Raw genomic sequence first — 15,376 nt, 5'->3', positions numbered from 1 at the left:
AGCAAACTCTTGAGCACAGCTGTCTGAAGTAGGAGTCCTGATTCAGGAAACTCAGATGGGCAGTTGGGCCAGAGAAGGAGAGAGACAACTCCAGATTACTTACATCCCCTCTGAGAGGACAGAGCCCCTTCTCAGAAGGCCAGCCACTTGCTTTCACATCCTGTTGTCCCTATCACCCCAACTTGAGTATCCCCAGACAGCTGCAATCAGTACTTACACACTAAAGCAAACAGGAGTCTAAAATTCAAATACAAACAATAGTTAAGAATGTCCAAACATTTAAGCAAAACAAACATCATTAAAAGAAGAGCCAAAATCAACAATAAAATAACTAATGTCCATGGCAAAGGAAAAGTAACTTTAAATTAAGAACAAGTGGTATGAAAAAGACTCAGTTAGGATTCTATGATCACCAAATGTTTTTGAACACTGAATATTTATTAGGTGTGTGGAACAGCAGAATGGAGAGTGAGCACTAGTAAAGAATAAACTCTTGAATGAACTAGAGAAAGAGGGGAAGGGAGAGAGGAAGAGAGAGAGAGAGAGAGAGAGAGAGAGAGAGAGAATATAGAACTGAAACAACCACAAGGTTTTTGAATGAAAAGGGTCACAGAGAGACCCACAAAATGAATGATCAAAAACTCCCAATGGACCCTGTACCAAAAAACAAAACAAAACAAAAAAACAAGACTCACAATGGATAACACTGTTGAAATCACAAAATTTCAAGAGTGAAAAAAAATACTGAACATTTTTGTAAAGAAAAAAATAACAGGTTACCTACCAGGAAACAAGAATTAGGAAGGAATTCAATTTTTTTGGTAATCCTGGAAGCTCAAAGTTGATGGGGCAGTATCTTCTAGTTTCTAAAAGGAAATCAATTTTGAAATTATAATTCTATACTGTGTTGCCACCTATGGTATCCTGTGTCATCCCTTGATCCACCTCCCTCCTCAACTCAAGTTGCAGGCCTTTTTTCTCCCAGGTCTGGATTATCTCTAATGACTACCCTGAACCTGGGCCTAGGCTGGGAGAATATCCTGGGGATAACTCTCCATTTCTGAACCAGTTGGAACACATAGCCTTGCACCTTTCAGGAGGACATGTCTAGAAGGGCAGGCACTCCATACTCTGTTCAGGTGGGGATCCTAACCTGCAGTAGCTTCCTCTGTAATATGCTCTGTTGTGCCCAGATTGCGAAGTCCCAAAGACCACCAGGAAGCCATTCCCGATGCAAGCACACGAGGGTCGTTTATTCAAGCTTGAGCATGGGCTCTCAACCATCACTGACGCAGCGGATCAGAATTGAGGGCCCCGAATTTCAAATTGGCAGTTTTTCATTTAGCAGTTACATGATTGGTCGGCATTTAGCAAGCATGAAGTGTACATTTCTGATTGGCTAGGCTCATCGGGGTTGAGGGGCGGTTACATGTAGGTTTTACGGGGGAAAAGAGGGACAAAGATTAGTGGTCAATTGTCACATACTGATGGTCAGCAGACACACTGACTAATAGTCACGACCATCACGTATTGACAGTCAGCACATCTACAGATTGTTCTATGGATAGTGGGCCCGGAATGTTCATTTCCTGGGCAAACAGATGGCTGAGTAATTAACTTAGGAACTTTGCTTTGGTACAGATTGTGTCTTTTGTCCCAGAGCATGCACATTTTAACCATTAATTTGTGAGAGGCTAGGGGAATGGTGGATTTTAGCAAAATGGAGTTGCTTTGGTCTCACAGCTCTTGTATTGATTTTCTTCCCTTCCTTGTCTGAATATCTTCTTATCCTTATTCCTGATACCTGGGATGGCCTTGCAAATGAACTACCTGCACACAAATCCTTGTCTCCAGTGTGTCTTTGGAAGGAATCTAAACATGGACTTATGCTACTTGACTACATTCAGTTGTAAGAGCAACATGAAGACATGCTCAAGCGTGCAAGGACTCTGGTTTTTTCATGCATATTGGGTGGCTCACCTCATCTCCCCTACACCTACAGGTTGCACAAGCCCTGCTTTCATATACACTGACTCCATTCTGGAGAAAGGAAATGGAAGGAAAGAAGAGTTAAAAATGGAACCTGTATTCCCTAAACCCTGAGTCATTCAAAAGAGACCATGTACAGTGGAACAGATGGTAGATGAACTTGTAAGTTGGCAAGTTTTGAGTTTGGTTTCTCTTCAACTCTCTCACAACAACCTCCACTGCACTGTGGTAAGCAGAATTTGTAGGGGATAAGGGAGTGGTTGTCCAAGAGAATTTGTTCAGTCTTTTAGGTCAAGCAGTTCTTTCTTATGTAGGGCTGTTCCAGTTATTGCAGGGAAATTAGCATTTTTGGCTCTTGGCACTAAAGGCTGGTGGTATCTCTCAGACAACCAGAACTCCAACTACCCCAGGGAAAATAGGGTCTTTATGAACTACCAATAAATAAAGTGAAAAGTTTTAATGCTTTTTAATATCTGAGTGTAAAGTTCGTAGACTTGTGACTCATTTATACCTGTCTGGGTCATCTCCAGGAGGCAGAATGCATTTCTAACTCCCTCCACTCGTTGGTATTCTAAAGGCTGGGCACATTATGGGATGCAGAAATGATGCTGCCTTCAGGCATGAGATTAGAGCTGTTAGTAAGGGAAGGGGGATGCTGTGGTCTCAATGTGTCCCCCAAAAGTAATATATTGGGAATTTATTTTCCAGTGCAACAGTGTTGGGAGGTAGGCTTAATGGGAGGTGTTTAAGTTTTAGAGCTTGCAGGAGTGGGCTTTTGCTTTCTTCTGTTCTTCTTCCATGTGAGGATATAGCACACATGCCCTTTGACCTTCTACCATGTGAAAACACAGTAATAAAACCCCCTATCAGTTGTTGGTAACTTGATGTTGGACTTTCCAGCCTTCAGAACTGTGAGAAATAAATTTACATTGTTTAGTAATTATCCAATCCTAGGTACTACATCGTCACTCCACAGAACGGACTACGACAGTGGAGAGACAGTGCCAAGGCTGAGCTTATCTCTGAGGAGTGAGGCACACCTGGATTTCACAGCACAACCTATCCCCTTGGCCTGTTTGGTTAAGTGCTGAATGAAGCTGACCAGAAGACCTCATAGAAGATGCCTCTTTTGTGTTTCTAGAGCCCAAAGGAGTAGTTTCCAGGATCTACCCTGATCCTGGATTCCTAGGCCCTCCTCATCTGTCTGCATCCTGGTATTTGACTATTCCCTTAGAAGCAGACTTTTTCTTCTCATCACCACCATGCAAATGTACTGGAGCCTCTTGCTCATACTTTGCCCTCTCTCGTCCTCCCTGTGTCCTGAAGCACATAGATTCAAAGCACATACACCTGTCTAACCTTTCCAGCTTATGCTGACCACCTCTTTCCTTCCTGAAGATTCACACTTCTAATTTTCTATTCAAGGAAGGTGACTTAGTAAGGCTGGAGAGAAGAGATACATTAAGAGGCAGACTCCTTGAAGATCAGAAACTAGAGAGAAAAGAAGGCAAGTTGTATTTTTTTCTATTTTTTTGTATGAAGAAAGCAGATTTTGTTTTGTTCCCGTGTCTTGTGCCCCACAACTTTTCACCAGGAATTGTTATTTCACACCAATGCTGGAAATCATTATCCTAAAGGTATCATTTTCCTCCCATCTTTCCATACCTTTACCTGAGCTGCTTCCTTCCTGTAACTCTGGGTTCTGTGAGGAAGCTGCCTTGGTGGGAAAATGAATGTTTCTGCTTTTGGGCTATCTTGTCAGCAGCACTTTAATACCATTGTAGTTCTGCAGAGTCAGGTCTTATTGCACACAGTACACCAGAACTGATTCTTTTTTTTTTTTTTTTGGTAACAAGGTTCAAACTCCGGACCTTGCGCTTGTGAGGCAGGTGGCGGAACCACTGAGCTAAATCCCCAGCCCATAACTGATTCCTTTTGAGCTTGACCAATTTCCTGGGCCAGAGAAAACTGAGATTTACTGGTAGTATAAAGAAGAGAGCTAAACATAAGGATCAAATCTGAGTCCAACTTTGTCCCTTGTTACCAATATGATTTTGGGTAGGCCACCAAAGGACAAGGAATTTCTGTTTTCACATCAATAAGACAATTATAAGCATTCCATTTGGTTACTGTGGGGCACAAAACAAGATTGTCAGACAAAATATAGGATGCCCAGTTAAAGTTGAATTTCAGATACAAAACATATAATCTTTTAGTATAAATATGTTCCAAATATTGGTGGGGCATACTTAAACTAAAAAATTAGTTGCTTATTTGAAATATAAATTTAACTGGGCAACTTGTATTTTTATTAGCTAGCCTGTATCTTTATTAGCCTAGTCACTAATAAATATAATAGGAATAATAAAATCCAGCTCTAGGTGAAAGTCCATGTTAAGCTATAGCACTAATCTAATTTAAATGTAACACTCTAGCAAGTAAACAAACAATAGCTTTGTTTTTACAGATATGGAAACTAAGAGTCAGCATGATTGAGGAAGCCACCCAAGACTGCACACCATCAAGTCTTAGAGCCAGACTCAAACCTGTTTTGTGTGCTCCATACTAGGCCTCCTTTGTAGCATCTGCCTCATTTGAATAAGTCCTGGAGCATAGCAATGTGATGCCCTCAAAATCAAGTGAGGGATAATGACAGCAGCAAACCCAAAACGGCCAATCAGTGCATAGGCTACGGTGGTTAAAAGCCTGGCCAGGATACTGTGGCAGAGAGCATGTTGAGCCACTGTCCTGCCCCAAATGGGAAAGGGAATACGCTGAATGGGCCCTGGCTTCCAAATTGGCAGGTGGCATTAGGCCCACAGAGATTAGGGTATTTGTTCTTTTTTTTCCCCATTAACTTTATTGGTATATTTTAGGTATACAATACAGTTACATTCATCATTGGGATCTTGTACCATTACATGAGTCTCTTGGTTCTTATTTTTTTCCCCTTCCTTTGCCCTCCCTTCCCTATTTGCAAAGACTTTGTTTCCATTTTTTTCTCTTATATTTTTTCCTTTCCCTTTTTTCCCTTCCCCTACCCCTCTCAATTTCCCTGCTCTTTTAGACCCTTTCTTCCTGTTACACAATATCAGTTATACATTTTTAAAATTACAATATTAAGATCTAGGAGACATTACCACAGATTTTACAGAATTTAAAAGGATATAGAAAGCATATTACAAAAATCTTTTTTGAAATAAATTTGACAACTTCTAAGAAGTAACTTAGAAGACAAATTCATGAAACTAACTCTGGAGGAAATATAAAATTTGAATAGCACCTATTAGAGAAAGTATATTCCTAGCTTGAAAACCTACCTATATGACAACAGCAGGTTCATATACATTTTAACTGATAAATTATATCAAACAATTAAAGCAGCAAAAAGAAGGAACACTTCTCCCCTCATTTTAGGAAATCAACATTGTGCTACTTCTAAAATTAGATAAAGATTATAGAAGAAAAAAGTATGAACATAGATAGAAATTTGTTTAACAAAACAAAGTATTAGAGGTCAGATCTGGCAGTATGTAGAAAGTGGTCTTGTTATAGGGATGGAAGTGTTGGTTCAGTATTGGAAGATCCACTCCCCAAAGTCATCATTTTAACAGAGGAAAGGAAAAAGCCATATGATCCTGTCACTAGTTGGAGAAAAAGTATTGGACCAAATTCTAAAGCTGTTCATGGTAAAAGCTATCAGGAGACTAGAAATAGAACAGAAACTTCTCAACAAATTAAAGACATGTAATCCATACTTCCAGCGAGAATGCCTTGTATGAATGGAGAAGATACAATGCTTTCTCCTTAAGGTGTGGAACAAGGGCAGATATGCTTACTCTTTATCTGTCCATTAAACTTTGAAACCTAGGCCCCACCCAAATAGTCTGGCAATAAAATGACACAACTAGGATAGGATTGGCACGGCAGAAGCAAAATCTTTATATGCAGATGAAATGATCATCTACAGAGAAAATACTAAGAAATCTCTAGGAGCCCCTAGAACTTGTATTTGAATTTATCAGGAGTAGAAAACACAAGGTATATATAAAAATTCAGGTCTGTGTATGCTTGCTATAAGTGAAGAACTGGATATTGAAATTTAAAAGTTATGCAGGAGTGCAAAGGACCTAGAAAAGCCAAAAACAAAACCAAAAACAGTGTTGGAAGACATTTAGCACCCAATTTTAAGACTTCTTCTAAAGCTACAGTAATAATCAAGGCAGTGTTGGTGTAAGGAAAGACATGTAGATCATTGGAATAAAACAGAGAATCTAGAAATAGAACCACACATATATGGTCCACTGAGTTTTGAAAGATTATTTAACATTAGCATTTTATAGAATATAAACTCGATTCAAGAGCCAAGAAGAGATAGTGTCTTCAGCAAATGGCACTAGAACACCTGGTATCTGTATATAAAAAAATTAACCACAACCCTTTATTTCCATACATGAAAATAACTTGAAGGGATCTATGAACCTAAATATGAAAGCCTAAAAGTATAAAACTTAAAGAAAAAATTATAAGGGAAAATATTTATGAATTCAGGGTAGGCAAGAACTACCTAGGATACAGAAAACATGATGTATAAAAGAAAAAAATTGATAAATGAGATTCCATCAAAATTTAGAACTTTAAATGACATCATTAAAATGAAAAGTAGTCCTTAAACAGACCATATTTACAATGCATATAACCTATGACCAGAATATATAAAGAACTCTTGCAACTCATTAATAGACAACCCAATTAAAAAGTAGACACAAGAAGATGATAAATAGCCAATATAGCACAAGGAATGGTGTGCAACTCTAGAATCAGAAAAATACTAACCAGTACAATAATAAGATTGAATTATACACTCATTAGGGAGATGAAGTCAAAAGTTTGAAAAGCCTTGTTATGACTTTTTCTTTTTGTTGGATTCTCCCCCTTTAGGTTTAATTTGTCCCGCCCAATGGATTCATTCTGCTGAGTTTCCTGGGGTTGTGATCCTTATTGTCTTTTTCTAGGGTATTGTCTAAAATTTTTTGGAGTGCCCGTTTGGTATTCATGAAGTTCCTGAGGTGCTCTTTATCATGAAAGTATCTTATTTCTCCATCCATTTTGAAAGATAGTTTTGCAGGGTACATCAATCTGGGTTGGAGGCTGTTTTCCTTTAGGGCTTGAGATACATCACTCCAAGCTCTTCTTGCCTTGAGGGTTTGCATTGAGAAGTCTGCTGTGATTCTGATGGGCTTTCCTTTGTATGTGATTTGTTTCTCTTCTCTCACTGCTTGTAGAATTTTGTTCTTCTATTGGATTTCTGGAATCCTAACTATTATATGTCTATGTGTAGATTTTTTTTGATCAAGGCTATTTGGAGTCCTATATGCCTCCCTTATCTGTATGTCAAGTTCTTTTCCCCTCCTTGGGAAATTTTCTGCCATCACTTCTGTGAAGAGTTTTTTTTATGTCATCTGCACTCTCTCCTCTTTCTTCATTGACTCCAATCAGTCTTATGTTATTCTTCTTTGCATCATCTAGCAGCTGCTGGATTGATTTCTCATGTTCTCTTACAATTTTAAAGCAACTTTCCTTTTCCTCCTCATTAATTGCAATCTTATCTTCTATATCTGAAATTCTATCCTCACATTGGTTCATTCTGCTGTGCAGACTTTCGATGGAGTTTTTAAACTCTTGGAAATCTGTTTGTATCTGTTTTATGGATTCCATTTGTTTCCTATGTTGGGATTCCATCATGTTCCTCAGATCCTATTTTTTTTATCTGTGTCCTCTCTAGATTTATTAATCATGTCTTGCACCATGAGCACAATCTTTGCTGTTATCTGAGTAATTATTTCTGATTTCATTTTTCCCAGATCCTCTTTTGTTGCCAGTTCAGAGAGTCCAGGTGGTTGCGTATCAGATTGTTCCATCTCGTTTCCCTTTGGGGTTGCTGTAGGTGATCCAGAAGTCTGTTTTTGAGGCTTGTTTATGTGTCTTTTCATTTCCACAGGGCGGGGTGTGTGTGTGTGTGCTTCTGGTGCCCATGTGGCTCACCTTCTCTGCCCTAGGAGCCTGGGATGGCGGTGGGGGAGCTTCCTTCCAGGTGCTGGGACCGGCTGAGCTTCACTGCCCTAGGAGCCTGAAATGGAGGTGGGGAGCTTCCTCCTGGTTGCTGGGCTGTTCTTTCTTCTTCTCCTGGATCTTTAAGTGCCAGCCAAGTCACCACAGAGTATGTTTGTCACCCATGGCCTCTGCATATTCACTAACTGCATTGTAATTACTACTTATATGCTCATCTCTCCTTCTAGAACCCAGACAGCATACTGCAAGTTTCTTGGGAGTACAAGTGATGATTTGTTTACCTATGTGTCACCAGCATATAGCAGAGAGCCTGCTATGTAGCAGATGATCAATCACTATTTGCTAAACAAATGAAAGGATTACTGTGGATGAGTCCTGGCACATGCTTTTTGTTCTTAGGGAGGAAGAGAGGAAAAGAAGCCATGAAAGCCAGGGGTAATAATGCAAAAGCAATTACTGGGAGAACCAAGTCCTACACCTTGTCTTGACAGAAGACTACCAATTGTAACCTCAAACTGCATTCTTTTTCACAAGGTCTCAAGTGTATTTGGGCTGCACACACTGAGGTGATTGCTCATGGGAACAGAGAAGCCTCAGCCCCTTGGCCAAAGGGAGGGCATCACATCTGAAAGCAAGCTCTGTGGGTGTGTTTCACAAAAGGGCTATACATGATGGAGCTGGCCATGGGGGAGAGTGCATGGCAGGTATGGTGGTCTTTACTTAAGGGACTAGGGAAAGAGCAGGAGGAGGTATTTTGTCACAAAAGAGGAAGGCATCAGTCGCCAGCTAGGGTATTTTAGATTACAATAAGCATTATTCATATATTCATTGAACAGATAGCTTTTCTTCTTGCTTTGTGCAATATGTATTGTAAATTTTTGTGAAACAGTTACTGGGAGGATTGGCAATTGAGTTATTTTGAGTAAGAGATTATTCTAGCTAATTGAAATTTAGCCCTTTGATGGGTTTAAAATATGGTTACAGATTCTTTGACCCTCCTCCCATTCTATATGGTTCTATGTTCCCCCTCTTTAGTCTGGCTGCCTTAACAGAGATTCTCTGTGACTTCTGAGGCTCAGAAAAGGTCATACATCTTTTGCCATGTTAACTGGAGTCTTGAGCTTTCACATAAGCTATCTTGTTACTCTGGATCCTCCATACTGGCCACATGTAGGCCAAGAGGTCAGTAGTTCTAGTTGGGCCCAGTTTTCCATTCATCCACACCAAGGTGTCAGGCTTATGAGTGAAACCTCCTTGTATTCTACAGACAGCCTATGATACCAATGATCTGATGATGTCTTGTGCAGTGAAGAATTACCTAGCAAACCTTGTTCAACCCCCTACTCTTTAAAAGCATTAGATATAATAAATGGGACTTATTTCACTAAGTTTTGGGAGATTTGTTATCAAACAACTGTACATATTTAAATTTTAGATATTTTCCTAAAACCACTTATATGACACCTTTGTTCCTTCCTTGGCTGTAGTGGTCATGGAGGTTTATCACTTGGATCTCATTCAAGAGTATCTTCTCCAGTTATCGTCTTTGTAAATGCAGTGACACCAGCAGTCTGCCATCTTAATACATAATAAAGTATTGGAAGACTTATTCAAAGTCTTCTATTCAGTGCTTTGTTTTCAAGCGAAAGAATGCATATGTCCAGGAACCAAGGTATAAAAGCAGAAATGGCCTCACTTACCATCCCTCAAGAACCTGCTTGGGGATATTTTGCTTCCAGTGTCTGCAGCTATAGGCACTACAGGATTAGTGGCCTTTATCCCCAATGGAAATGTAATCGTATCAGAGGACAGAGTAAGGATTCCACTAAGCTGTAAATTATGCCACAAGCAGGGCACTTTGGTCTCCTTGTACCCAGGAACCAGCAAGCAGGAAGAGGAGTCCATTGGCTGCTGTGATTGACCCTAATCAACAAGAAGGCTGCTTTTACATAACTGCCGAGGGGAGAATGCTTATGAGATATAGGTGATACACTGAGGTTGTTCTTGGTACTCCCTTATCCACTGTAACTGTGAAGTGACACGTGAGACATGTGAAGCTCAGCAGGGGTGAAATGAAAGTTTGAGTCACACTACCTTCTAAGCCAGCAAGAGTTGCCAAGGCAATAGCTGAGGATGAAGGGATTTTAGAATGAATAATGTAAAAGGGAAGGGATGAGTATCATTATGATCCTGAGATCAATTGCAGTGTTTGTGTCTATACTTTATTTCACTAACCTCCTTCTTCTAAGTTTTATCTTATAAAGAAAAACCCAGGGGACCATGGTGTGGTGATCCTTGAACATGAGTGGAGAAATGATTTGTGGTTAAGTGAGGGACCATAGCGGACATGAGATATGCCATTCAGATTTCTTTCAAGTGAACGTACTACAGGGGCACAGTTGATTGGCAGTCTCTAGCTGCTCCGTAGATGCTCACTCTATGTTTCACCTATACTGCTCCTAGCCAATGCATGAGTGCGTAGGCTCCCTCCTATCCAACATGAAGTTGAGGAACAGGAATTTCACAAAGTGATAGCCCATCTTTGCTCAGGGTGAGACCCCTCAGAAGAGCAGCTATTCATGGAGACTCCCAATGGCCTGGGGATTTTCTCAGACACATGCTGTGGTTTGGGACTCTTCCAACCCAATATTTTCTTCCTTCTCTCCTTATACAGGTGTTAGGCTTACATTATAGTCTGAATATTCTGCCTTCTTCTGCACCTCTTCCCCTGTATGTATGTATGTACATATGTATGTATGTATGTATGTATGTATGTATTTATTGGTACCAGGGATCGAACTCGACCTTGTGCTTGTGAGGCAGGTGGTGGAACCACTGGGCTGAATTCCCAGCCTGATTCCTCTTTATCTTTCACAGATATTACCCTCAATAAATCTTTGACATGCTTAATGTCATTTTTATGTCTGCTTTATGGAGGATCCCAACTGTGTTAGCATATAGATTTTATAAATATCATTTAAGTTTTTCTTGATGACTTAATGGTTGTTAAGAATATTAAAGAAAACAGAGAAATGACTGCATTGGGTATGATATGTATGAAATTCCAAGTTCATCAAAGGGTTTCTGTATTTCTAAGGTCTGAAACCTTTCTTTTCCTTTTAAATACACTGGGAATTTGTTGATTGTTGGCTCTGGAATTGGAAGGTCATTTTCTGAAAAGTGATAGGGAGGCCAGTTGAGGACATGCTATGATAGATAACTAGAAAGAACCACTCTGAACTAAAGAACAAAGTGAAGCAGTGGGCGGTGATGGGTGGGGGACACCTGAGTTGGATTCATTATATAGATATATCAGCTTCTCTTTTTTAGTATAATACTTGTTCATTTTATGTCATTAAAAAAATTCAAACTTCTTGTCTTTATGTTTTGTGTGTTACTTTATTTTTTTATTTATATATTAATTGGTACATTTTAGGTATACAATACTTTTACATTTATCATTGGGTGCTTGTACCTGAACATGATGTATCTTAGTTCTTATTTTTTCCCCCATTCACTGTGCTCCCTTCACCCCCTCCACCCTTCCCTATTTACATAAACTTTGTTTCCATTTTTTTTTTCTCATAATTTTTCCTTTCCTTTCTTCCCTTTCCCCTTCCCCTCCCACCATCCCTACACCTTTGGACCTTTTCCTACTTCAAATTACCAATTGTTCATTTTAATCATTTTCATCCTTATTTACACTTTCAGTTTTTCACACTAGAGAAACTATTCAGTATTTACACATGTGTGTCCTATTTGTTTCACTTAAGAGTATGACCTCAATGTGCATCCATTTAGCTATAAATGACTCTAGTTTCCTTGTGTGTTACTTTAAAAAGCACAGAACTCTTAAGAGTTTCACTGTGGTTATTTTTGACCTTTAACTGATAAATTTAATCTATTTACATCTGTAGTTATTACTGGTATATGATACATTTGGATGTATTTTTAGTCCATTTTTTGTTTTCTATTTATCAGGATTTTTTTAAGAGTAGGAAAGATATATTGAGAGATAGCTCCTGAGGGACAGGAGAGGTCCAGAAAGTAGGTTGCCACAGAGGTCATTTCTCTAAGAGTAGTTTATAGAGCAAAATCATGAAGTGGATACAAAATCATGAGGTGTGTATAATGCAGGTCAAACTATAATTAACCAATAAAATTACAAGTAATCTCTTAGCTAATATTGATCCAGTAGGGAATGGGTCACATAGCAAGAGCACATGGAAAGAACAAAAGCATTTTTGGGAAGGAATGGGTCTGGATGCTCTGGTCAATCACCTGGGTGACTAATATATATCTGGACTTTACTGGGCCAGATGACACCAAGTATAATGTAATCTCAAGTTATTGTTTACCCCCCAGGGAGGCATGTAGGACTGGTCATGATATCTTTATCTTGAGACCTGGCCTTCGATGGATGCACCTTCAGCCACAGTTGTAATGTTTTCTCATCTTCTGCCCTGATCCTTTGAGGGCCTAGCCATGTTTGACTGCCTATTATTATCTACCTAACTTACCTGCCTATAATGTTCCCCCCTCTGAAGAGGTACCCCTAAATGGCATGAGGTGGCCAAGGGACAATGATTGCTCTGGCTACTTCCAGCTGGAGGGGGTTATAGTTGTGGTTGGCAGTCAGAGATACTCTCCGGAGGGTCTATCTAGATTTTTGGCATCATTGTTCACTTTGCTTTCCTTATTTAGTGTGGATGAGTTTTTTCATTCCTGCCCCCACAAAATGTATACAGTTTGTTTATATTCTTTTGGTGATTACTCTTAAATTTTACCATGCATTCATGCCTTAATGGAAACTGAAGGGAAATCAGGATTGTTGCCTTCTTTTTTAGCAAAAGGATCATAGAATGCTTAGCCTGATCATTCCCTCTGATCTTGCCTGATCATTCCCTCTGATCTTAACTTGTGTCCATAATTGTGGTTCAGTCTGACAGCTATTGTTGCTTCACACCATTAATTTTGATTTATGGTCACGGTTACTCATTCCTTTCCTCACTATTCTTTCTTATATGTCATTCCTTCTGGATTCAATTTCTTATTTCCTGGCATTCTACCCTTTAGAATTACCTTGAGTGAGGGCTTATGAGTGGTGACTTCTCTAATTTATTTCTTCATTTGTGAGTGGAAGTTGAGAAAAGAAAAAAAAGTAAGCACCTCCTGACACCTGAATATTGATTTGATTTTAAAGCTTCACCTCAATGTTACTACAAAATTATATATGTATACATATATATACACATATATATGTATATATATATGTGTGTGTATATATATATACAGATAACCCATGTTCTCTTGTTGGACATAAACAGTCTCATAGAACCGACATCTAGACAAAGTCATTGTACAACTCACAACATACATACATTCTTCCTCTGGACTGCTAAATGAGGGTCAGTAAGTTTTTAACCCACTTGTAGCTTATCCTCACCCCGGTCTGCTTCTCTGTGATCATTGAGACAGTTAATCATAGAATTTCTTCTATTTACTGGTAATACCTCACCCAGAATAATCCCTTGGTTTCTCAGATCCTTCCCAAATCATTCAACCTAAGCCCAAATCTTCAACTAGATTATTTCCAGCACCTTCTTATTGAGACACACCATGGTTCCCATATGCTACATTCAACAAAAATCATTTGATAATAAGTAATACATTCAACTTGGTCAGCTACATGTGTAGTCCTGGTGGTTGTTGGCTGAACAACATTGAAAAGAGTTATTATTGTCCAAAATTTGGGGCTGAGAGTTATATATCTTTAGCATTTTGAAAATATTATTTCATTGTCTCTGACTTCTACTGCTACTGTTGAAAAACGTCTGCATTTTTGCCTGCTTCTGTAGGTAACATCACTTTTTTTTCCAGTGGTCTTAAGATATTTTTCTTTTGCTCTACAATTTCCCTCATATGTATGTCCATAGATTAGTTTTTCATTTTAAATGAAATAAATTATGCTTTCTACATGTGAATTATTACATTTCATCAATTCTAGACATTTTCAAGCCATTATCCTCCTTGAATATTGCCTTTTTTATTTTTTTCTCTTCTAAAATATGATATTCCTTTAGAGGCTCGCTGGGTTCTGTCATTCTCCATTACTCATAGCTTCTCTTTTCATATTTTCACTAACCAGTTCCTCTGTGCTAGCTCTGGGGAATCTCCTTAGGTTTATCTTCCAGTTCATTATTTTTCTCTATGTCTAATTTGTCATTTAAAAGTTTAGTTTAAATAATATATTTTGTTTCCAGAAATTTCTTTCAATACATAATGTTTGAATTCCTTGTGTGGAGTTGGCACATATGCATAATGCATTTTAATTCCTTTTTTATTCCCTTTCCCCCCATTTCCTCACCATCATTTCCATTTCTTGATTCCCTTCCATTTTGAGAAATATCTATCTCCCTACTTCCTAGTATCTATCTTATTTTGCTCTTTATTTATAATTCAGGTTTCTCATAGAAGAGAAACCATGAGATACTTAAGCTTGTGTATCTGATTCATTTCATTTAAAGCTATAGTCTCAAGGAGCATCCATTTTTGTATCATGACTGGTTTATCTTTCTTTATGGTAGAGTAATACTCCATTGTGTGTAAATACCACGCTTTCTTTCTCCATTCACCTGTTGCTGGATTTATTGGCCTCTTCTAAGATTTAGCTATTATGAATTGTGCTGCTATATACATTGATGTACCTATATCACTGTAATGTGATGTCTTTAATGGCTTCAGAAAGATTGAAAAGGGGAATAGCTATGTCAAGTGGAATTTCTAGGTTCAGGTTTTTGAGGAATCTCCATACTGATTTCCATAGTGGTTGTATTAGTTTACATTCCTACCAAAAATGTAGAAGAGTTCCTTTTTCCCTGCAGCCTCACCAGCATTTGTTATCACACAATTTGATGGCTATTCTTTCTGGGGTAGACTGATACTGAGTATTGTTGTATTATGCGTTTCTCTAATGGTCAACAATGTTGAACATTTTTCATGTATTTATTGGACATTTGTACTTATTCTACTGAGAAGTGTCTATTAATTTTTATTTATTCCTAAGGATTTAATTTTTCTTGGTGCTATTGTGAATGATTTTTTTTTGCTAATTTCTTTTTCAATGGTTTCATTATTAGTGTATATGAATAATATTGGTTTTTGTGTGTTGATTTCATATCCCACTATGTTAATGAATTTGATTATTAATTCTAAGAGTCTTTTGGTGGATTTCTTTGGGTCTTCAATGTAGATGATCACGTCATTTGCAAATAACAATAATTTGACTCCTTCCTTACATATTGCTTTTATTTTG

This window comes from Heterocephalus glaber, unplaced genomic scaffold (assembly GCF_053883595.1).
Source record: "Heterocephalus glaber isolate CG9 unplaced genomic scaffold, H.glaber_assembly_v1.0 deba00001504, whole genome shotgun sequence".
NCBI lineage: Eukaryota > Metazoa > Chordata > Mammalia > Rodentia > Bathyergidae > Heterocephalus > Heterocephalus glaber.
Note: the sequence above shows the minus strand (reverse complement) of the source record.